The sequence below is a fragment of the Pinus tabuliformis genome, chromosome J (genome assembly GCF_031772625.1).
Source record: "Pinus tabuliformis cultivar Carrire ecotype Pingquan chromosome J, CPIR1, whole genome shotgun sequence".
Classification (NCBI taxonomy): Eukaryota; Viridiplantae; Streptophyta; class Pinopsida; order Pinales; family Pinaceae; genus Pinus; species Pinus tabuliformis.
Window position 1 is genome coordinate 1,330,085,290 of NC_142295.1, and position 26,911 is coordinate 1,330,112,200.

At 37.6% G+C, this 26,911-nt stretch overlaps 1 pseudogene; it reads left to right on the forward strand.

Moving 5' to 3' along the window:
* The first annotated feature begins 547 nt into the window (after positions 1-547).
* LOC149232235 (ribonuclease TUDOR 1-like) overlaps positions 548-26,911 on the forward strand; it is a 30,068-nt pseudogene continuing 3,704 nt past the window's right edge.

Below are 26,911 nucleotides of genomic sequence, written 5' to 3' on the forward strand. Positions count from 1 at the left end.
CCCGAAACTGGAAAGATGATTAAGAATCAAAGAAAGCCTTTAGAGAAGTACAAAATTGAAGACCCTACTGCTACTCTTGTTTCTCATGGGTACTTCCATGGTAATTGGGGATGGCATACTTACACCTGCAATATCAGTCATGTCTGTTGTTAGTGGCATGCAAGATGAAATATCTAGCTTTATGGAAGACACAGTGGTCATTGTCTCAATCATATTCCTGGTGATCTTGTTCAGCATAAAACAGTTTGGTACAAGCAAAGTAGGCATGACATTTTCTCTGGCACTCATGATATGGTTTTTCTCTATTGGTTCTATTTTACTTTACAATATTATTTAACATGACATGACAATTTTAAGGGCATTCAATCCTGTTTATATCTATTACTTGTTCAAGAGGAACACTATCAAAGCATGGATGTCCCTAGGAGGTTGCGTGTTATGCATAATAGGAGCTGAAGCTATGTTTGCTGATTTGGGTCACTTCTTAGTAAGATCCATCCAGATAGCCTTCACATGTGTAGTATTCCCATGCCTACTATTGGCTTACATGGATCAAGTTGCATATCTTATGAAGCATCCCTCTGTGGTGGAGAACGTATTCTCTGCTTCAATTCCAGATGGTTTTATCTGGCCAGTCTTCGTGATAGCTAGTGTTGTTGCCATGATTGCAAGCCAGGCAATGATCTCAGCAACAATTTCATCTATTAAAATGTCCATGGCCCTAGGATGCTTTCCCAGATTGAAAATAATTCACACATCCCGACGGTTCATGGGTCAGATCTACATTCTTGTCATCAACTGGGTTCTAATGATAATGTGTGTCTTGGTATGTGATTGTTTTAAGAGCACGGTCGAGATATCAAATGCATATGGCATTGCAAAGGTAGAGATGATTATGGTGACTACAAGCCTAGTGACTCTTGTCATGGTTCTTATATGGGAAAAAAATATATTCCTTGCGATTGGATTTCCTGTTCTATTTGGATCAACTGAGCTACTTTATTTTTCTGCAGTTTTGATGAAAGTGGGGGAAAATGGTTAGATAAATGGTTTTTGCCACCTGCTTCCTTCTTGTGATGTACATTTGGAACTATGGAAGTGTTTTGAATTATCAGGAGTTGTATATCTTGTTGGTCACGGAGATGTCAAGGCTAGAAAGGATTCATGGTTTCCTAAGAAACTGGTTATAATCTACTTCTATGCTTTCATGAGGGCAAACTGCAGGGCAGGCCGTGCAAGCCTCAATGTACCTCACACCAATCTCTTGCAAGTTAGGATGACATATACTGTCTAACTTGAAGGTTTCCATGAATCAAACATGCTAAATTGTTTTCAAGGACCAAGTCACAACATCAATATGGTGATGGATAACAAAGATTTCCTTGAAGGTGGCAGAGATGAAGTGAATTTTAATGTGAAGTTAATAATCATAAGTTTTGTTGTCGACCAAGATCTTCATTACTTAGTCCTTGATTTTGTTTGATAGAGAATAATAGCCATTCCTACGATTAATCACTGATATTTATGAACAAAGACACCATTCTTTTTTCAATGAAGATGATAGGTGGTATTTTATATGCATGGTTAAGCCTAAGATAAGCCATGTTTTCTACATAAGAAAGTTATATTAAGTTATATCCATGAAAATCTGTGTTGCATGGGTACCCGCACCCGGGGGTAGGGTTCTCGAACCCGTCCCGGGTTCCCGCACCCAAGTACCGGATTTGGGTATGGGTTCTTCCCAGACGAACCCAGAAGAACCGGGTTCTTCCATGAAGAACCGAGTTCTTCCGTGAAGAACCGGGTTCTTCAAAAAAAAATTGGGTTCTTTTCCTTTAACGGGTTCTTGGGTTCTTGGGTTCTTCAGGTTCTTCAGTTCTTCGGTTCTTCGGGTTCTTCGTGTGCTTGGGTTCTTCGGGTTCTTTGGGTTCTTCATAAAAAAACTGTATTAAAAATTTAATTTTCAAATAATTTTTTTTTATTGAAATTTAAAAAATGATATGCCCAATGTTGCATGGCCCATTGATCTATGCAACAAAGGTTTTATGCTGACCTAACAGGGGAATGAACTCCAGTGGGCCCAATTCTGGGCTATACAATATTTTTTGTTTAATAACAGAAATGATAATTTGAATAAATTATTTAAATAAGCAACCTTACTATGGGCCAGTGACACAAAGAACAATAAACTTAGAAATCTATTTTGCTGAACAAAAGAAACAAGCTTGGAGAATATTGTTACTCTAAAGATTCAACTTCAACTTCATATGACACAAAAGATGGGGTGTTAACTTACAATATTTAGCCAAAGTAAATCTGATAGGAATGACTAACTTGGAAAGTAAACAACTGGGCTCCCAATGCCATTTAGCGGCCAGCCTTTCATGAAACAAACAACGCAACCTTGCAGGTAGTACATTCCCACAGTGCAAGTTGTTTATGAATAGCAAAAGGAAGCACTGCAAAACTGGTTTATGTAGACCTTCTGTGTTCAGTCCTCCTGTCTATCTGTTTTATACAATTTGACAGCAGTATTAACTGATACTCACATGGGGACCAACATGAGAAGCCATAAAAATTCAAAATGATTAAGCACTGAGAGAATTCTTTCTGCTCATACAGACCTGTAAAATGTCATCAAGATTAGAAAGGGAATGACATATATCAGGAAGATCATAGATCACAAATTTCACCCTAATCTACAATGTTTGTTGTTTCTGAAGTGAGGTTGTTTTGCTTTCCAGTGAGAAGATATACTTGAATTCTGAAAGGATATGTTATAATGCTGATACACTTGTGACTGCACAGAGAGGCCCTGAGTCACTGAACAACCACCATTCTTCTGTGGAAAACTGGCTTCTGTATGAAGGGGTGTTACCTGCAACAATGCCTATGGACAATCCTGCAGAAAAATGGGCTCTGCTTGAAAGGTGTGTGATCCCTTCAACATGCCGATAGCTGATGGTTATAATTTTGAAACATAATCCAGAGGAGAAAGAAAGGAAACTTCTTCCTAATCGCGCACAGGGCAGCCCTTTCATATTGATTAAGCCAGATGCAACTACAGTTCCATGGGAACAAGACCAAAAGCCATCATCAAAACACAGTGTTCCATGACACTAGGAAATAGACCTTGAGTCAATCTGGTAAATGCATTATCTGTAACAGTAAGAATAGATGAACCGTATTCCTCAGTAACTGCTATTCCTCACATCTAGAATTTTGCACCCCTTGGTATCCTTAGTGAGTCTTTTCCTTCTTTCCAGAATGGAATTTTGAGTGTAGGTGCTTTTGTGATTGTTTCATTGCCTTCTTGTATATTATTGGTCTCTCACGTGCATTCATGGACAGGCATAGCTCACTAGATATCTGAGAGTCTGAAACAGGCTTGACAATTCTCAAAGTTTTGTAAACTTTTCTTGTCATTTTAGTATCTAGAGTCTTGTCTGCTATGGTTTGGAACTTCTTGAAAAAAATGTTGGCATTGGGGGTACACATGCTAGTTTTACATTTTTACCCAATATGGTGGTGTGTAGGGTATCACAAGATAATGTTTTGTTGGAAACACATCAGGATGGTTTTCCTGCTATTGATGTGAATGACTACTTCTGTTAAGCATATTTTGCTCTATGCCATGTTGTAGGAGGATGCTCTGTACTATTCACTCATCAAAGCTTGCTGCAAATCAAAGAAAGTTCAAGCCGCTGCCCAGATACTGAACAAAATGCTTAGGGAACGTGTTGTTCCAAGTCATGCAAGTTTTATCTATGGCATGCATCATCTTGGGAAGGTAGGAAAAAAAATTGAGGCATAAAAAGTTCTTGAAGAAGTGATAGATTGTAAATCCTCTGTACATGTTAAAGTATACACAGAAGTAATGTCTGCTCTATTTCAGACCAGTGAAGTGGAAAAATCATTACAATTAGAAGGCAAAATAATTAGAAGAGGTTGTGAAACTAACTTTTGACTCTGTAAAACAGTGTTTCTCTAAGGGAAAAATTGATGAGGTATCCAAGATTTTAGAAGGCATAAACCAAAGATATCCGGTACAAGGTATTACATTATGAAAAAATTGAAATGGTCAGATTTATTGTTTTTCCAAGGAGACCACTCTTGCTTGAAGGAATGGAGAGGGCTCTGCTCGTAAGAAAGTACTGAACCAAGACCATTGTCAAAAAATGTTGAACCAAGAGTATTGTTAAAAAGCAATGTTGCTTAGTTGCATGAAAATTTAATTTTGGACTCTTTGCTGGCAAAATTTCATATAAAGGTATGCCCTTTTGCCTTATAACATGATGATTTTAATGAAAATGGAGGAAGGAAATCAACTTCAGAGAATCAAATGAAGTTAAAAAATATTAGATTATCAATTATAATCCATAGGAAGGGAGGAAAATAAAGGGGGATGTTTTAAGGCTTGATTTGATGACTCAACCTCAATTCATGATTGATTATGATGGTTGGAGATGCATCTAGCCCTTGTTTTGTATTTTTGGAGCTTTATTACCCCTAAAAGGGCATAACATCATGCTTGGGAAGAGTTTCAACCCATGCATGCGAGCATTAGTGGCTTATTTTTTTGTATTGAACTATTGAGTTGGCTTGGTAGCCCATTTACTTCAAGCCCACTCAGAATTAAGTTTCTTATAAGGATTTTAGGAAAACTAATGGAAGTGATTGACCTCATATAAATAGAGGATCACTCCCTTGTTTATCATCATCACTTGTGGATTTCAACCTCTTTTATAAAGCTCTACTTAGCCTAGATGCAACTCGCTACTTGTGGAGATGTGATCTTTTTGGACCCATTGCTATTGGCGAATGATTTGTGTCTTGGAGGTGTCTTTTTGGGATTGAAAGAAGGCTATTTCTTGGAAGAATTTAAGTGTAATTGCAGATTTTTATTGTTTTTCATGTGATAAAATTATGCTAGGGTTTTTCTTATTCCATCTCTACATGCATATCTTATATGGAAATCTTGCTTGATTATTGCATGCTAAACCTTGAATACCATAAAGGACCTCCTAGAGAGCTTTCATTTATTTAATTTCCCCCCCATTAAAAAGATAGCTAGGGTTTATCAAGTGAAAACTAGGGTTTTCCCTCTTACTCCAAGCATAAATTTAATTTATCTTAAATTTAGCCCTATAGACTACATCACCCAGGTAGGAAAAGGCACTAGGAATCCTTTTTGTGATCAAAAATCATAAAAACTTTCATCTTATCTCCTCTTCTATTTTTTGAAGTCCTTTAAAGCAGGCCGCTAGGGCTAGGGCATAGGGTCAAATTCAACAAGGGTCTCCTATTGGATAGACATTGAGGCTTTAGTAGCTTGAGTTAAACTTGATTGATCCTTGGCACTCAAAATCTAGCTCTCTTCATGCTTGAATTTTCCCCAACAGTCTACCCTAGGTAATTTGTGCCCTAGCTAAATCCTAACTTTGGCTAAGGCTTCAACTTGGGTCTTAAATCGAAGGTTTGCCTTTTCTTATTTGCAAACCTTTTCTTGGTATTTGTATACATAGGCATCCCTTTGTTGATCTACACGATGTAACCCTAGGTCACAAGTACCTCTCTAGGGCTTTGTATATGGTACACTGCTCCTACACATAGACAATTGTGCCCTTGTCCATTGAAAGTACCTTTACTTAGCTTTGATTCATCTGATATATCACCTTGATCCATATAACTTAGAATATCATTTAGGTGAAAATTGGGAAGCCTCCTGTGTGGTATAATTCCACTAAAAAGCAGAAGGAGGATTGCTGAGGTGACAATGGAAATGCACCTCATTGTTCTATTAATATCTGGCCTTTGACTTGTGAGAGCTTGCTAGATTTTGAAGAAACAGGCCTGATATCATTAAATGGCAGTCATGGTAGTTCGACAATGATTATATTCCTTCCTGGAACCAACATTGCATTGAAGGCAGGGCACACTTCAAAATTGTTGAAAAAAATGTATACACCATGATAGAAAATGACAATAAAAAAGATGTATGTGGTAGATTGAGCAAGGTAATAACAATTCCTGGAAAGTATCAACTTGTAGCTATTATAGTAAATGTTGTATTCATTTTTCAGATAGTTTTTGGGGACAGTCCTTCGAGGATGTATCAATGCCCTACTCAAGAATACATGCTTGAAGATGCCCTGAGAATGACATTGGTGCCATTCTTTGGCATACTTTAGAAAATAAAATTGATTCTCTTGTAAGGCAGAAGAACACACCAATTGGTCATATGGATCACCACATTGTTGAAATTTGTTCCGGGAATGCCTTGCAAAAGAACAGTGATTTGTGTCCAAAGGGAACAGAAGAGTGCAGAACTGATAATATGGCCTTGACATGCAAACTGCTGAATCTGTGCAAGACTCAAAAATACAACAGTCTTGTACTTTTTCATATAGTCTTAAAACCAGAATCCAAAAACATGCAGTAAAGGGGGATATTGTTTTCTCGGAAGAGATGCTCAAGAGCCAAGAAAACACCTTATGGTTTGACAACAATTATAACAGTCCTTTGCAGGGATGGGTAGATATATCATGTAGCAGAACATGTCCAAAGTTACAGCCCCTTCATGACATACTTCATTTGCAGGCATCCAAATTCATTCCCAGAGAGGCATTGACAAAGGTTCCAACTTGTAACCATTCAGAGTTTGATGTCTCCCTGTTTTCCATGATGACTAAGCACTGAGGGAAGGGGCATTGTGCTTCCAAGATGTTAAGGTGGCTGCATTGGATCACTGACTTCACCTAGTAGTTGCATTTTGTACATGCTACAGTAGGGTAGGAAAATGAATAAGTTCACTTGAGCAGTAGTCTAACAAAAATAAGCTCCCTTGAGCATTTTATTTGGTTTTATTGTCAATGATGTGTTTGTTGATGAGGAGGTCAATCTCATGTGTAAAGAGATGCACTTCCTCAATTTCACTCATGGTTGGATTTTTGTAGCTCTCACTCCTTGGAACTTAATTGACATATCTTTCTTGGAGCATTTATGGTGTAAGGGATTCTTTTTTTGTGGATGATTGTTTTCAATCTTGAAGCTTCTCTTTCTTGGTTATTATTTGAATTTTGGTGCATACAGATTAATGATGAAATGCTCGTCTTCTACAAGACTTCAAGATCAATCCATTTAGGGGGTAAGTTACCATTTGGAAGGGAGATGTTTTAGGGTTTTTCTTCTGCATTATTCCTTTGTTGATTTGGTGATTATTTGGCACCTTGCTATGTTTTTTCTTTGGTTCCCTAGGAAGAAGTATTAAGTACATTTATCAAAACATATTTGATCTTGTTGGTGAAGGTTTTCCATTGAAAGTTCCCTTCTTGTAGACCTTGATATTCATTTTTATTCTTCATTGAGTGAGGGATCACTCTTTCCTTTTGGTTCTAGACTCTAGTCTCAAACCCCTAATCCTTGAAGGAAATAAGCCACTTCTCCGAAGAGTTTCTTCTTGACCTCATAAGCCATTTGATTCTCCTTCCATCACTTATTCTAAAACCATAAAAACTCCAAAACTCTATTTTACTAAGGCTTCTCTCAACTTCACCTTGTGCCTCATTTCTTTGTCTTATTAATAGTATTAAGTATATCCCCTTGAGCCAAAGGAGAGCCAGCCTAAAGTGAAGAGGATAGGTTGTTGAGGTGAAGGTGGTGACCATCCTAACAGTTCCCTGAAGTTGTACATTGTGGATTAGGGCTCTTATCATTACATACAATTTGAGAGGTAACAAGAAGAATGCACCCTTCCCCACAGAAGCAGTGAATGATTGGAGATGAATTGAATTCTTAAAGGAGGTGGGAGTATTTTGTGGACTCCAAGCAACTAACTATGACAAGGGGCAAGCAACAGCATTGTCTTGTGGGGGAATCTTATGGAGTTAATTTGCTAATTTTGCAGCAGTTTCTTAATTGTATTTCAAGAAAACCTGCTAGCTCATTTGCATGTGAGAGAGATTGCAAGACAGTACATTTCATTGTCCCCAATAAGAGAAACAAGTTGAAATTAAAGAAATTATGATACCTGGTTTTTGTGAATAGCAGTTTATGGTTACCGAATAACAATATGTTAAAAAAGGCCTCCAAGCATGACATTCTACTTTCTGATCATAAAACAAGAGGTTAACACTAATAATACACCTTTCATCCCCCAGTCCATGGAAGCATTAAACTATTACTCATCAGTGTTTGAGTCGCTAGATGCTACACTTAAAAGGGATAGCAGAAATCGTATGAATGTTGAAAAACAATGCCTTGCCTGAGACACAGTGAACATAATTGCTTGTGAGGGAGAAGAAAGGATTGAGAGGTATGAAGTTACAGGAAAATGGAGAGCTAGAGTGACTATGGCAGGATTTAGTGTATATCATCTCAGTGCTAATGTTAAGGACACGGTTAAATCTTTGCTCTGTTAATCATATTGCAATAGCTATAAGACTAAGGAAGAAGGAGGAGCTATGTATTTACTATTTTGGATGGTTGGACAAAATTCTCATTGCAACATCTGCTTGGCATTGAGAGGCAACGACTATAAGAATGTTCTTGTACAAGAATTTGTTATAATTTATCAATACCATTGTTGAAACTGCATGTGACTTTCATGTGTGTCAGGGAAGAGTTCAGAAACCTGACACAATAACTTATTATAGGGGTAAAAGATGAAACTAATTTAAGGAAACAATGGTTTTTACCTGTCCTGTTCAACCAGGGATAAGATAGTTATTCGTTTGTATTTTGCTTCCTTATCCAGGTAGACAGGAAAATGCTAAGGCTTGCTAAAATCAATGATATGCCTGCCTACACAGTGGGTAATTGGATAGAGATAGTTACTATTTAACTTTCAGGAACTTATACTTCACTAGCTAAAAAGTTTTGGATTTTTTTTCTTATGACCTTGAGTACAGAGTCTCATAATCAACTAGAAGAAAAATCAAGTCTATCTTTCAATTGCTTGAACCAGGACTATATCACGGATATTGCACCAATAAAAGAAATAATTCCAGTCTATAGAAAGGTAGCATAGTAATAACATACTTGAGTTTTTGGGGTGCTTCAAACAATCTCGTCCTAAAGATAGGATTCCAGGTTGTTTGTAGATTTTAATTGGTGAGGTTGGCTCTAATTTTGGAACTTTGTTGGCTCTGCTGCAGGTATCATTTTGCCCCAAATCTTCGCCAAGCCTTTTTCATGGACTCACTAAAGGACTCTCATTTTCTGCATCCTTCATATGAGTAAACCTTCGACCCAGCACTGGTTTTCAATACAAACTTTCAAAGAGAGAAACTGGCAGTTTGGAGCAGGTTACAAGACCTCCTTCTATAATGAACAGAGATGACCCCGGAATGTGGCAAAAGTTCTCCCCTTCAGCCGGTGCTAAAGAAAACAAAGAGCTTCTCTCTGAAATCTCTAACGGCATGCTTGGATGGCCTAATCCGACCAAAACTACAAAAATGTACCATGAGTTTTCCTCTACGTTGTTATATTGTGAAGGATAGTGTTTCCCTCAATTACTAACCGTTCCAATAGCCCCTGCTTCTTGATCCATTAGTTTTGACTTCTCCAGACACTAAAGAGCATTAACGATTCTATTCCATTACACAAAGATGAGCTGGAAGGGAAAACCCTTCGGAGCACAGTATTTCATGTTGAGGTATCAAATTCTTGGTTCCATGGAAATAGAAACCGCATGAAGATATCTACGAACCACTTGAACATCAAAAATGTTCAGTCTCAAAACTCTGAAGTAAATTTGTAAAGAATGTAGCATTAGCTTTCTTGGCTTAGTGAAATCCCTAATTTTCTATCCTATTTGCCTGTCTTAAAAATCTCACGAAAACCTGTAAAGATTGTGCCATTATGTACGCTTAGCCTCTAAAAGCCCTAGCTTTCTATCTTCTTCTGTGTAATTTGAATAGAACACCATCAAATACCAGAATTATCAATTCCCATTCTCCAAAACTTTTAAATGTACGGAACTGAGACAGAAATCATTCAATCAAACCACTCGAAATGCATCTGAATGCTGATCCATTAACTTAAAGAACTTCTTCCCAAACTCTGCCATTTTTTAAACAAAATTTTGAGCACAACTTTGTCTAGTCCATTTATAGAGAGCGTTAGTTTATGAAATCTTGCCTGTAAGCCAAAATAGAGTCAAAATTTTCCATTGAAAGCTCAGAATAACTAAACCAGAAATAACCCTTGTGAAATTTGCTGCTTAAAACATTGTTTTGAGCACGACCTCTTTCTTCAGATTTATTTTAGATAATACGGTAGCTTATTTAATGAAATATTTCCAGAAAGTTGAAATATGGCAAATTTTCCAATCAAGAACTCTAAATAATTTCATTAGGACAAGGCGTAGAGGATTCATGACGGCGACAAGAAAATAATGGCGCTTTGCAATTTTAGCACTCTCTTGCAGAAAAATACCTTTTCTGAAATCGTTTTGACCACGAAGAAATGCAGATGAACTGTTGGAAGTCGTGCAGAGAGAGATCTGGTGGCTCGTGGATCGATTCTGGGGCAATGTTTATGCGATTGCAAACCATGATTGTTCATATGCGAGCTACTGAGCTCGTTGAGAGGGATACGCGCAATGGCGCCAAACTACCAAGAAGATTTGAATTTAAAGGCGGGATAGAATATCTACTCATGTCATCGACGGCCATATATTTGTGTTTCAGTAAAACGGATTTTTAAAGAATTTGAAATATTATACATTTTATAGAATTTGAAATATTATACATTCTATTATTTAAGTTGAATAATAGTTTTACTTTGGAAAAATAATTGGGCACATCAAATAAAATATTGATGCGACGGACATAGAACTCCGAAACAATAATGCACCCTTCTCTAGCTGATGTGTCAATGCTTTCTTTGAAGTGGAACTTAAAGAATTAAGTAATTATTCATTATTAAATTGGGATTTTATATAAATTAATTGATTATTTATTAATGTTAATTTCATTTTATAATTTTATAGTAATTTTTAATAGATTTTTGTTAAAGATAATTATTTGAGCTATTATTGTATCAAGATTTTTGTTGTGTCTTTTATTATTATAGTTTAATCCACTTTAAACATGCTCAAAATATGTTTTCATCTTCATTTGTGGAGATTATCTACTTGCATATTCAAAAAGTTTTGATGTAGTTTTTGCCTTGAAAAATGATTATTGTGATTGTAATGGTGAGAAATTATTCTATAAACAGTGTTAAGTGTTATTTAGAATAAATGAGAAATTCTTTTTGAATATATAAGACTAATCTTTGAGAGAATAGATATATATTCCCTAATTATCACATAAACAAGGGGTTAATCTTGCATTTAGTGCTTTATCTCTGTAGAGTTTCGCTAAACAAAGGGAATACCTCCTCCTGCGTGACTTCGATTGTCCCTCCCTCTTACAGGATTGCAAAGCATTAAGAATTGAATCTTCTTTATTTTAAAGATGTAGTCTTGTCGAATATACCAAAAACATAGTAGGATTCTTTCATTATTGACAAAATCAAGCACATGTGCAAGGGAAGTATTCATCTATGGATGGTTAACAAGTTCATTAATAACTACAAGCAAACGCTTCAAACTATGTATTTAATGATCTCTAGTCATCATCTAAAGAGTTCAAGAATCAAATCAATTCCAACCTAAGTTCTAAGTATATGGTAAACCTCTACTCTAGAGGTTCTATTATTGTAAAATTTCACAACTATGGAAGTTGTGGCAAGGTCTCAAAGGAGGGACTTTCTTTTTGGGGCAAAACTAACCTTTTTTCAAAAGATAGTTTCTATAATTGAATCCATCTTCAATATCCATTTCTTCAACCCCACTCTGGATTTGAATATTGAATCCCCCCTACTTATTTTGGGATGAGATGATCTTTCAAAAGCCAACATAAATATATTGGGGACTTACAACAATATACAAACTAAGCAAGGAAGGGTATACACACATGTGTTAGAATTTGAATTGAAGTTGACTTGAGCAAAGGTATAACAATGCATATTTAATTAAATATTGGTGATTTTAACAACCACGTCCATTAGATTAAAATAATGATACTTTATGTGTATCTATATGCAAAGACAAAATACTTGAAAGGCACCTTCCCAACAACAAAGGTCATTATAAGAAAAATGGAAAAATAACAAGTTGATGGGTGGTATGATTGAATGAAGAATCAAAGGGCAAGAAAGAAGAGACATCCAAGTTTAGTCCTAATAAAAGATTTTATGGCCCCTTCCAAGGAGTGCGTTATTAAGAGGGACACAAACATGATCATGGAGTCTGTGCTAAAGTCTTATGGGAGAAATAGGAAGCATGTGAATGAGATATTATGGATTTCAAAAGAGAAATCATGTTATTCAATCCAATAGAAGCAAGGGGATTGGTGCTACTTGAGACTCCATAAGCTCTAAATCAATTGGTGAAAGCAAGAAGTCTAAAAGATAAATGCAAAGAAAGGAATATCCATCTATGTACAAATCTACAATAAATAAATTCAAAATTATACAGTGTTTCCATATAGACAATGTTAGGTCCCTATAACACTAGTGATTCCCCCATTACTAGTGTCATTGTGGCCCTTACTGTTATTGTTGTGCCCTTATTGTCCCCATATTGTTATTATTGTGCCCCATAGAAGCCCACTATTGTTATTTTTGTGCCCTTATATTATTATTGTTATGTTGACTTTGATTATATTGTGACCCCTTAGACTCCTATATATAGAAATGAGGCTTTGTCATTTGTATCATCCAATAATTGTTCTTTTGTGTAATGTAAAGGAGGTTGCCCCCTCGAAGAGGCTGATTTCTAAGTTGTTGATCTATCTTTTCTATCTTTTTGTGAGTTGGTTTCATAACAGACAACCTAGGTTCGAACCCTAAAAAGTGTAGGGTCTTTGTGAGTGTTTGTGAGGGAATGTGTTTGACATCACATAATTGGATTCCCTTCATCATCAAAGAGACATGTGTCCCAAAAGTCAATTTGGTTTAAGTGGATGTTAATATGATACATTGTATATTTTCTGAGGGTAGTAGCACAATTGGAAAAAAGCATGTTGGCAAGCCCTTGTGTATCCAAGTGATCGAAAGTTCAATCCCCCAGACATATCTCACCAATTGAACTTAAAAAAAATATGATACATTGTATATTGCAAAGCCATTAAGTTAAGTAATGACCTTGGCTAACCCAAATATTTAATTAGAATTTAATCTCAAACACAACATTAGAAATGAAACCTTCACTCTAGATCTAAGGATATAGGGGTCAACATTGGATATTGGATACAAGACAAGGTGATCAAATGTATCTCTTGGACTAGCATTTTTTACAAAGAAATACAAATTTTAATGCTTATATTAACATGTATGTATAATATAATAATGAAATAGTCACTCTTTAGTTCATGGATAAAAGTGTTGGTGTGGAAGGAAATCTCGAGGGATGTGTCACTATAGTCATAAAAATTGCATTTATTGTGGCACATGGAGAACTTATTAATTGGGTGTAGCTTTAAAAATGGATAGGAGTGTTATCCTCCCCACCTAACTGCAATTCCTACAAATGACATATTTAGTGATTAATGAGTATATTGTTGTAATAATTTTGAACCCTGTGTTAAGAAATCCCTATGCAATCCAATTTAACTTAGGTACCATCCTCAAAATGAGGAGAAGTCATTTGTGGGTTTCCTTAGAATGTGTATTTCAAGGAAGAATGTGTACTTTGTCGATATGTTGAAAGGTTTTACGGTCTTTGTGTTTTAGTGTACCATGTCATGTTTGGCATTGAGCGTTGGGTGTGTTGGAAGCCAACTCTTGGTAAACTCAAATACACTTGTCCTAAGGAGGGAGTTGGGGTTTTAAGGTTCTCTGGTTGTAAAATCTTTCAAAGTCAATGTTTTTCATCCTCTTCTAGCATATTGCAGCCTCAAGGCCATTCGATGAGTTGGTGGTCATGCTTAAGGTTTTCATCCTATTCTTGCATTGTGCTTAAGGTTGATTGGTACCTTATTCCATGAATTATGATCAACTTTGGGTCCTCTTTCAGTAGACACCTCCTAGCCATAGTATTAAAGGCAACATATTGGTTTCCTTTACTAATTTTAGCTTGTAATAAATTTAGATGTAATGGTTGTCACACGCGTTCATATACAACTACCTCATAACAAAGCTAACACAAGCACTTCTACCCATGCCTACATCACATCACAGAGGAGGAATCAATCAATATTATTCAATATCCCGCATTCGAGTATCCCTCCTTTGAGGATTCAATCCAACATTTATGGAGATCAGGTCATCCATTTACAATAACTAGCTTTGCCATATAGCATGTTCATATTCCTATTATCATGGCCGAAAGTACCACCGACATATATCTTATGCAATACGAATAAATAATTAGAACGCCTCAATGGATGCAATTCATCCTATAATGCATAATGCATAATGCATATATTAGATAACCCGAACCATATGCTCTACCGTTTCAAAACAAAATCATTTATCATACATAATCAATAATCCGTCTGCCACAGTTGCATGACACGTTAACATGTGTATCTTAGGGATTATGCACAATTAATCAGAAGCGCGGCAGTGGATGCATAGCACAAATAACTTGTACCATAGTTTATACAGTCGAGCCTTAACCACAGTTAACAAATTTGCATAGCGGCTCAAGCACGACTATTCACTATCTTAACAAAAGACAGGTTAACACCAATTCTACATAAGATCCACATACTGTGACTGTAATTAGAATTTCATTTATGTGCATCCATAAAATCATCTCATTAACGCCACATGCAGTGCATTTAAAACTCAATCAAATTCTCTCATATGCTAAGGAATTTATAACATAGAGGGTAAGAAACCAACATACAGAACAATCCACGCAAGTGAGTCAAACTAGATCAAAAGAGAGAACGACACTTGGAAAACAGAGCACCGCTACCCAACCTAGAAATGACTCTTCAGTTCACCACCGAGTCGAGGTTCTTGCCATGGATCAACTGCCTCCAATTGATCTATGCAATGGGTATTTAATACCTTCTTTCAAGATATGGTTTCCATTAGCGGTGTCTCGCTTTTATGGATCTTTTTATCCATTTGCATAGGCTTATCTCATAAAAGCTCACCTTTCTCTCCCATGAGGATTTTCCTCATAGAAGATTTCCTTTCTCTCCCGCACAACTTTTATGTTTTTCTCAATGGATATTTATCTCCAATCCATCCAACTTATCTAGAATTAAATCGAGAAGCTTTACCATGAAAGAATTATCCTTTCCCATTCACCAATGTGATTTGGCAAGAATCTCATCTCTTGGTGTCTCACTTTTCCAAGTGATTAATTTATTAATAATGTATTTACTTTTTATATTACACATCATACCTAGCTTTCTCAGCTTAGGTTTGCAAAGTTTGACACACAAGGGAGGGGTGTTACATTTTGGATCCCTCTCTTTCCTTAAGATCCCTCCAACTGCAGCTAGAGTTCTTAGATGACTGTAAGGAGGAAGCCCCTATTGGAAAGGGACAGACAGTTTGAAGGTGTCTATCTTGTTGGTAATTCCTATATCGAAAAGTTGTATTTTCATAGTCCAGGGGTTGGGAATACACAATTCCCATCCACTTGAGCTCAATTTTATCTCGCAAAACTTCATTGGGATCTACCTAAACACATATGCAAACATAGGTGAAAATGCCTTTCAAAAGTCTTTCCCTGTCTACTTTGACGAATCTTCCAATAAAATTGCCCACTTTTTCTAAGAGATCTAGATGGGTAAAGTGAATGGGAAAACTGGGAATCTTACCCATACTAGAGTAGTCATCGGCAACATAGTGAGAGGATTGAAGTTGGGAAACCATGGCTTCACTAGAAGACCAACTCATCCCCAAAACCATGGACCTTGGTCAAGGATTTTTTTCTTATCCTCAAGACATTTGAAGATCACCACAAAAAAACATGGGTCTACATCCACCCAAACCGGCGTTCATCCAATCCTATCATAATCGAACAGAAAAACGCTACTTTTTCAATAGAAAATGGGGAATAAAAGTATCACCCAAGGATAATGACCATCGCATCAAGCGCTCAATCATAAGGGAGGAGCAATACTTTGACAATCACACGTCCTTGATTTCTATTGATTTAACTCTGAACACTCACGTAATATTCTCTTGCTTGGCGAATTAAACACCACTGCATGGAATGGACGAGGATTGAGCCGAACCCTGGATGAAGCCCACTTCATTCTCATCTAAACACAAAACTATATATACGTCAAAGCTATTACAATAGATTCTGACTGTCAACACCTCGAGGTTCTGTTTATATGTGGCTACCTTTTATGGTTACTATTGAATGTGTGATTGGAAATAGTAATGGCAACTTAGGGCTGCCAAATTTCCTTCGATTCCCTCACTACATCCTAACGCAAATAGTTGTTCAATGCCTTGGTTGTCTTTCAAAACTGGTAGGCAGCGTCTTCTTTGATATTTCTCAATGGTTTTAATTCCACTACAATCACAACTTTCATTTACATAAACTTCGTGTTTTCGCACGAGCGACGATTGTTCCAAGGTGAAATGTCACTTGGATGGTTTCAATGTTGTTGACCCATCATAACTAACTAACGGATATGCCCATTACAATTTTATACCACCCCATTATCAATATCAATTATGCATGGGAACCAATTAAAGCAACTTTTCACATTAATTTTATATGAGCATGAGAACATGTGTTAACAAGTAGCCCATAAAGCCTCATTTTGAATGCCATAGTCACTTAGAAGGAATTCCTCTTGTAGTAGCATCCTCCCTACTAAAATTTGCTAGTGCTAACATTAGAACCACCATTACAACAAGATATCTTTCTAGTGTTGACAACACCATTATAGTAAGATACCTCAAGAGAGACAGAAAATTTAAAAAGTATGATAGTAATACGTATCCAGAAAATGGTATTGAAACTAGGAATTGTTCACAAATCCATAAGATTGTAAGGTCATTCTCATTATCATAATCATTGTCATCATCATCACCATCATCCTTGTCATTGTTATTGCCATCATTACATTATCATCATAATCACCATTCATGCCATCATCATCATCATTATGGACATTGTTTGCAATTGTTCATAATTGTAGATGTTGTAAGAAATATCATCAACCCAAAAAATGTGATCAGTGCTAGAAAAGGGTTGTTTAGGACACATTGATATACGTAAGAGAAATAACAACTCTATTTTTGACAGATGATCGATGATGATGATCATCACCACCATTATCATCGTCATTGTCATTTTTATCATCCCCATCATCATCATTACTGTAATTTCTATCGACATTGTTGTAATCATGCATCATCATCATTCATGCCATTATTGTTTTTGATGATGACCTAGATGAAAATGATGATCATGACACCAAAGATAATTCTTATGATTATGACAATGACAACATCTAAAATTGGGAAGATTCGCCAACGTCATTAGCATCGTCATCATCATAATCATTGCCATCATCATCATTGTCATTGTAACCACTATCGTCTTTATCATCATAATCACAATTCATGTCATCGCCATCATCTTCATTTTCATCATTGTCAATATTATTGACATTGTCATCAATTGTTCATAATTGTCAATGCCATAAGGAATATCATCAATGCAGAAAATATGATGAGTGTTGGAAAAGGAATGCAAAAGCGAACATAGAAATGGGGTCAACAATAGAAGTAAAATTGGATGAAAAGTGGATACAACATAAGTAGATGCACAACAACATGAAAAACCTGACACAAAAGTGGATGCAAAAGTAGATGCAATTGTCAATGCAAACTTGGATGCAAACTTGGATGCAAACATGAAGGCAAAAGTGGAAGCAAACATGGGTCCAATGGTAGGTGTAAAACTTGGCACAAATTGTGGTGAAAAAAATGTGGATGCAACAATGAAAACAAAAGTATATGCAAAAATGGATGAAACAAAAGTGGATACAATAGGGGATGCAAACGTGGAAGCAAATGTGGTTGCAATGGTAGGCGCAAGATATGGTGCAACAAAAGTGGATGTAACAATAGACAAAAAATATGCAAAATAAGATGCAAAAATGGATGTAAAAGTGGAAGCAAACATTGATGCAACAGGCAAAACAAAATTGGATGCAAAAAATGGATATAATGTAAGTAGATGCAAAAGTAGATACAAAACGAGATGCAAAACCCAATGCATAAACCTGACATAAAAGTGGATGCAAAAATAGATGCAATATTTGATGCAAAAGAGGGTGTCAACATGGATGCAAAATTGGAAGCAAACGTGGATACAACAGTGAGTGCAAAACATGGTGCAAATTGTGGCATAACAAAAGTGGATGTAATGATAGATGCAAAAAAAGAATCAAAGTATGATGCAAATGAAGATGTAAAAAGGGATGCAAAAAGTGAAATTTAAAATGGGTGCATCAGTGGATGCAAAATTGTGTGCAAAAGTGGATGCAATAGAAGTCGATGCAAAAGTAGATGCAAAACGAGACACAAAACCCGATGCAAATCCCGGTCCAAAATTGGATACAAAAAGGGATGCAAAAATAGATGTAGTAGTTGATGAAAACCTAGACGCAAATGAGGATGCAAACATGGATGCAAAATTATAATCAAAAGTGGGTGCAAAAGGAGGTGCCAAACTAGGCACTAATTGTGGCACAAAAATATTAGATGCAATAGTGGGTACAATAATAGATGCAAAAGAGGATGTAAATATGGATGCCAAACAAGAGGGAAAAGTGGATGCAACAAAAGTAGATGCAAAATTTTATGCAAAACTAGACACAAAACACAATGTAAAACTTGGCGCAAAAGGGATGCACAAATGGATGAAAAAATGGATGCAAAAAATGATTTAAAAAAGGATGCAAAAAAGGATGCAAAAGTCGATGCAAAAGTTGATGCAAGTGTAGGTGCAAAAAGTGGATGCAAATGAGGATGCAAAAGTATGTCAAACAAAATTAGGTGCCAAACTTGATGCAAAACCTGGAACAAAACCTGGTGTAAAGGATGACACAAAACTTGGCATAAAATTTGGTGCAAAATGTGGTGCAAAACCTATTGCAATACCTGGTGCTAAACTTGGTGTAAGATTTGGTGCAAAACTTGATGCAAATTTTGTATCAAGTTTTGCACCATATTTGATAAATGGATGCAAATAGCACCAAAAATGGGCTCTAGATGCAAAAAAAGAAGTAAAAAGGGATGCTAATCGCTGGTTTTGTTGTAGTGCAGGAAGATTAACTGCCGTACCGTAAAAAGTATTCTGCAGTTTTGCGATTGGTTTGGTAATCCCTCTATCTAGATTTCCATAGTAGTCACTTTCATTCCTTTTCAGACTCCTTAAAAGAAAAGGTCCATCTGAGCACTTGTCACTTTAGGCTCATTAAAAATCGAAGGCGACTAGAGTCATCATTAGCTTTTTCTCGACTCTTAAAAATTGAAAAAGCAAGTTGTGTCAAAGTGTCATAAAATTTATTTTAATCGGAATAACGTCACTATTCCCTTGTTGGTCTTAGGTTGAGAAAATGGAGTCCACCGATCAAGGATTTCCCCTTAAGGGAAATCCTAGTCCTTTCTCCTCTTGAGGAGATGTTGTTGCACCTCATATGGCCACATTGTCCCTTCCAAGACTGACAATTGGCCTGCCGGTATGGCTTTTCGCGACCTCTGTCATTCAAAGCACCATGATTTTTGAGCAATCAAATCAGCAACGAGATGATACTGGAGTTCCCCCCCCAACCTTCTACTTCATTTATTTCTCCCTCTCCTTCTTCCTCTTCGCTTGGTAAAGCTAGTAAAACTAAAAACCAAGTAACTGAGAAGAAGAAGAAAGAGAAGGAGAAGAAGAAGAAGAAGCCAACGGCAAAAGGGGGCAACCATGCATCGTCTGGCGAAAATCCACACACTACACCGTCCAAACCTAAATCTCCATGTGTCATTTGCAAAGGGTACCACTATCATCGAGATTGTCCTTGCATCCCACTAATCTTAAGGGACTGGTCTCCCCGCTTGCACAATCCGGTGTCGTCAACCTCTGACAATCATGTTGAGAGTACACCGTCAACTAGTGAAAACGAAGTCAATGGACAGAAAGGAAGATCTAAATTTCCTTGCAAACTGTCTGAAGGCGATCATGCCCTCTACCATTTTCCCTTCTTGGACGAAGCTAAAAGAGTCTTGGATAACCGTCCTACTTCACAGCGGCAACTTCCTTCTGGATACAAGAAACTCTTGCCAAATCCATCACTAGTTGAAAATCCGACCAACACCCCTTTGTTTTCAGTCGAAGTGCCTATCATTGAAGATAAACCCTCTGAGTCCACACTGGACCAAAGTCAACAGGTCGAGACGGTAGTCGACCCAATCTTGTCTTCAGAGGATCCACCTTCAGATGATACCATCACCAAAGAGAATGAGAACGACACCATTCAAATTCTTTTCATAAACACAGACTCTGATGAACATGGGGGAAATCTACCCATTCCTTTACCGCAGGAAGGAAGTTCGTCGGAAATTTATCCGGCCGTTTATTTGGTCCCTCCTCCAAGCAATCTAGTCGTTTCCTTCGATTGGAATTTACTAAGCAAACCCTGCCTACCATCTAATGTACCATTCTGAATCATAGTACAAGCTTACAAAATGATCATGGTCGGTACTATTATAGATGAAGGGGCTTCTGTGAGTATCCTTTCCTCAACTGCTTGGAAAGTGCTTGGTTTGCCATCGCTTCTGCCTGAGATTCAAAATCTGACAGGCTTCAACAAAGGAACTAGTGGACCGTTAGGGATCCTTCCAAATTTGCCTATAACTTTGAGAAGGAAAACCGTTCATCTAAAAGTGATGGTAGTCCAAGGACCTTTAGATTACAATCTACTCCTTGGGCATGACTACATTTATAGCATGGGAGCTATTGTTTCCTCACTCTTTCGAGTGATGTGTTTTCCGCATGAAGGCAAAGTGGTCCGGCTCATAGACCAGCTTTCATTCCCTGGTTCACACATAGCTACTAGTCAAATGCCATCCCTAACTGGTCTTTTTGTACAAGGAATGTCTAATCAATCTCATGTCCGTCCACCTAATGAGCGCGAGTGATTCGGTGATTGTGACTGAAACCCAAGGGGCATGCACCCTGGTCTACTTCGGCAAGAAAACTTTAGGTATAGGATAGGTTTCCACGGAGGATATATGACTAGTCTGACACACCCGTCCATTTAGGAAAATGGGATTAGACTGGAATAAGATTTACTCGTCAGAGTCATGTGAATGGAGGCGACACACCATTCACCTTTGTCTATTTCGATGGACATTGCCAAGGAAGTGTTTTGTCTACAACGTAGATGGAGCAATTTTGCAAATGCGAGAACTTTCATATGGTAACCTAGAAACTCTATTTTGTTTTTATATACCTGGGGGCATGCAAACCTTTTGCATGTAAGTGAAAAGCAACCTTTTATTTTCGTAGTTTGTAGGCTCTCAACCTTTTAACCTCGTAGGTGGGTTGTTCCTAGCTTGCATAATAAAGGCTCCGGAGAAAAGTTGCGAATGGGGAAAGCTCCCTAAAAAATGAACCTACTGATGAGACATCCTTATTATACAACTGGCACGAGCAGTTTTACGTGAAGTTCAAGCTCGTTAAAAAATAAACCTAGAAATGAGCATATGTCCCGCCAGAGTTTAAGCTCATTAAAAAAATGAACCCACCTTCGGTAAATAACCATTGCGATCGCATAATTATCAGCTTTTGAGCCTTGGTCGTGTTCTTACCATCACCTCCACTCTTTTTTAGCCAGTCATACGCCTCCATTTGATTGTTTACCCCTTTTGAAGAACAACTGCAACGAGTGATTCTATTAGCCTCCTTCTTTGCACTGTCGTGATTGAAAAGTTCTGAACCTTACCTGGAACCAGCTACTATCCTAAAACATCACTTGTTCCTCAGAAAACGAGTCTCCTTTAAGCTCTTTTCATCTGACTCGTAAAATATGAAAAGATTTCCGAGCAATTTCCCTCTCCAGCTCGTTAAAGTGATTGTAAGTGCCATCCCTCCTCTAGATTTTAATTCTTTTGGACCTAAGGGATCATTACACAAAAATATCGAGCGCTTGTCTTGTTTGGCTCATTAAAACTATCGAAAAGTCATCCCTTTCATATTATTTTATACTTTTTCGGACTTAAGGTATTATATTACGAAAAAGGAACGCTGGAGTTTCCTTTCTGTCTCTCTTCAGATTCTCTAAAATTGAAAAGGATCGAGTTATCTTTGTCGTTAAACTTGTTAAAACAATAGCGACAAACTTGTCCATGCAGACAAGAGCGAGTTTCATTGTCGGTAGGCTCGTTAAAACATAGCAACAGGTTTGCCCGAAGGGAAAATTATAGAACAAGCATATGTTATCCTCCTCAATCTTGACAAAAATAAAGAGGTACTGGTCAACAATGACTAGGGAAAAATTGGAAAGAAAACTTGAAGAAACTTTATTGGTAGCAAGTCGCTCTTGAACATGACACTTTCACTCCATCACCATGATTGAGTTGGGCTGGGTTATTCTGTTCACCAATCATATCACCATTGGTCCTCCATACCATCCATTTTTGGGGTTAACGCTACCAATCCATTTCAGTGTCACCGATATGTTCAATAGAAGTCGTTCAGAGAATTCACCAACCTAGCTTATGTCTCATCCGCTGCAATACCTTCACGCTTCACTCTTTCATGACCACCACCCTGAACCTTGTATCATCAGATCATTTTCACCTCCACAAAATCATTTGCTCTGTTCTGTGTCGTGGAAGTGGGATTCATTAAGGCCCTCCTACAACGAGTCACTTCTTGTTGACATCAGCTCATTAGCCAAGAAGTCGACCTAGGAACAACCCTTTTAGTACTTTGAAGCTTGCATGCCTCAATGGCAAGTTTCTCACTTCCGGCAACAGGTTTACATCAATGGCCTTCGACCGAAAGATTTTACATGGTGTTTGACATCAACTCATGTATTCACACCACGTGAATTGTACTGCAGTACCTTGAGGGTCATCATCATTATCGGTGATTCCTCTCGCACCTGTTAACAGCTTGCATCATTGGTTGGTAATTAGGCAATGTCTTTCCATGTTCGACGACAAAACATCTCTTCACATGGATTGACTTGTACCTCGGGTGAAGATTGAACGAGTTTGAAGACCCCGGATCTAGTTTCATCCATCCAAGTTGCGATATATTCAGGAAAATAAAGACATCAAATGTACATCATAGCTGCATAGATAATCATCCAAACTAAGGGATGATGGCTCTACTAGAATCATCAGTCTACCATACAAACGATTGTCTGTCCTATGTACATGAAAATGAATTTATAAAGCTGAGCATGGGAATTCCCACCTCAGCTAGATCATGAAAATATTATGAAGATAATGTATTGTATTGTATCTTATTACAGGTCACCTTCCAGTTCGAAAAACCTTAGATCCTCATGATAAAGCATTTCACCTAACATCAAAAGATTTACAACCTCATGCTTTACGGGGCAACTGTTATAGACATATTTGGGCACTGCAAACCCAATCACATATGTCCATAAACCAAGGGATTCTAAGTCCCTAAAAGTGTTGTTTCATACCCTAAAGGAGCAAGGTCAGCTGATTACATCATCTCCCAGAAGTTCCCCCTGAAAAACTACTCAGAACTAGTCAAAACAGGATCATACAGACTGCTCAATGCTAAGGGTGTGATGCATCTCACCTACCACATGCAAAAAGTACGATGCATACTGAAAATACCTTCTGTAGGGTGCGATGAGCGAGAGCAGACAAATGGCAGAGGCAGTTGGCTAGGTGGAAACCCAGAGAATCTTCTAGAAACTGCCCATTTGACACTTGCCTCTCTGAATTTGCCCAGGGATGAGTAAGAGATCATGAAATCTCCAAGTGGAACCAAGAACTATCAGAGAGATGACCCTAATCAAAATCCCAGAAGCTGACTCACCCACCTGCAAACATCCATATATGGATCCCTCATCCTAGAGATCCAAAGGCTGGAATTTTGTAATTTGCAAGGAAGTGCTGTTGGTTTCTCTTTGAAGACATTGTTGGGTGATCTTGCTTTGTATGAGGTGAAGAGGGCCTTCATGCTAGGAGGATGATGTTGGATCAGACAACCTGATTGTAATCCTCTCTTCTACTACTTCTATCAATAAAGGTATTTGAGTTTTCCTCCATATGCTTGTATATCTCTGAATCTTGTATTTGTATATGCATTTGTATGGTTAATGTACATCTTATCCTACATTATTTATGGTTATAGATCTCTATGCTTTGATGGTATTTTGCTGCCTTGACTCTACAGGTGTTCTTTGAAGCGGTACAAGTGAGAAAGGAGTGGCGAAAACTCTATCAAAGGAGAGAGGAAACAAGCAAGGAGACTAGCGAAACACTGAGGTTGGTACTCTCTGCTTCTCTCTCATCTATCTCTCATAAAGGAAAACACAAGTAACTTTAATCTGTTTGTTTCTAAGATAGCTACCCATTTTAGTGGGACTAGCAGCTCTGAATGGACACTAGTTTTCCTGATAACACCCTTGTGAAGGTGTACTGTACAGGGCATCCAGGCATCTTCCTGTAAGTTGGGACCATCGCATTCCAAGCAGCTACGCCACCCAGGGTCACGCCCCCACGGGCGGTTGGGCGGTGACTAGGCGATTCCTAGAATCGCCCAACCACCCATGGGGGCGCGACCCTGGGCAGTGCAGCCGCAAGAACATTAAAGTCTCAAGGCACATGGTAGTTGTGCGACCCAGGGCCGCGCCCCCATGGGCGACTGGGTGGCGGCTAGGCGATTCCGAGAATAGCCCAGCAACCTGTGGGGATGCAGCCCTGGGCGGCGTGGTTGTAAACACATTAAAGTCTCGAGGCACATGGTTCTTTGTTTTAGTGTATGGATTGGCTTTTTAACATATATATTGATTAGTGCTTCCTCTCTATTTTCCTATTTCATTTAGGGTTTAGCTAAATTTGTTGAATGGAGTGCTAGTATGATGGAGGAGGATGCCAAAAGGTGCCTAAAGAATGCTGAGCTCCAGGCAAAAAAAGTTCGCTCGAGGATCTGGACTAATTATGTTCCACCACCTTCTAATTCAAAAGCAATTCGTGATGAAAAGTTTACTCAAAAGGTTTGTCTTAATTTGCAGTGACTAAGTACCCTCTATTGATAACATGGAAAAAAAATCAAGGCATTTTACTTAAGTTTGTGTTTAATTTTATTCCTATTTCACTTGATATGAAGAAAAGTACAACTCATTTTTATGTGCAGAAGATCTAAAGATTTTGAATATTTGCAGGTTGTGGAGGTTGTTAGTGGAGACTATATTATTGTTGTTGATGATTTTTCTCCCTATGGGAGTCCTTCGGCTGAACGTAGGATCAATTTGTCAAGTATCAGAGCTCCAAAGATTGACAATCCACGAAGAGATGAAAAACCTGCTCCATATGCTCATGAAGCAAAAGAGTATTTACGTAGTAGACTCATTGGCAAAGAGGCATGCTCAACTGTGTAACAGTTGTATTTCTCTGTTGCTTACAAAATATGGCTCTAAATTGTTCAATGCTATCTATCCAGAGGGATTAAAATTGGAGTTTCTTTTGCAGGTCTATGTAACAATGGAATATGCCAGGAAAGTTAGCATGACTAATGGCCCTGCACCACCACCATCATCGAGAATGGCAGATTCAAGAATAATGGATTTTGGATCTGTTTTCTTACAATCTCTGTTAAAGTCTGAGTTTGACAATGTTGTCCCTACAATGACGTCATCTAGCCACCCAAAGGGTGTTAATGTGGCTAAAATGGTGGTTGCAAAGGGATTTGGTACAGTGATTAGACACAAGGATTTTGAAGAGAGATCAAACTTTTATGATGCTTTACTTGCTACTGAATCACGGGCAATGCAGGGGAAGAGAGGAATACTCTCAACAAAGGAGTCCCCTATGATGCATATAACAAACCTTTTGATGGTGAATACTTTTAAAGCATTGATTTGTGAATAATATCTTTGATCTTTTGTAGTGACAAGTTACAATCATGAATTGGTTTACTAGTTTATGTAAATAAACAAGCATTTTCTAGTCTGAAAGTTTAAATTTCTTAAGAAAAAATCTGTGCAGGCATCAACAAAAAAGACAAAATATTTTCTACCCTTTCTACAGTGAACCAAAAGGCAAACAGCTATTGCTGACTATCTCTTAAGTGGACATCATTTTAAGCTGCTAATTCCAAAGGCAACTTGTGCTATTGCATTTTCGTTTTCAGGAGTGATATGCCCAGGGCGTGATGAACCATATGCAGATGAGGCAATAGCATTTATGCGCAGAAAAATTCTGCAGCATGATGTTGAGGTATGTGGTTTGTGAGTGTTGGAGCATTGACTTCAATTGTACAAGAGTCCTAGTCAAGACTCGGTGGGTTTCATTTATGATATTTGGAAATGTAATAGATTTTTAGAAATTATGTTATTCACAAAGGGCTGCTATTAGTTATGGCATCATAACTTATTTGCATTTTGGTGTGTGTGGACTGATATATTACAGAATTCTAATGGTAGATTGGGTATTCTGTGATTTTAGGTTGAAATTGAAATAGTAGACAAGACTGGCACATATCTAGGATCCCTTTGGGAATCCAAAACAAATATGGCAGTAGTATTGTTAGACGCTGTTCTTGCAAAGCTGCATCCATTCTTCAGTACTGAAAAGATAGTTGATGGTCACCTTCTAATTCAGGATGAAGAAAATGCGCGAAAGCAACATCTGAAGGTTTGCTTCTTTACATAATCAATTATTT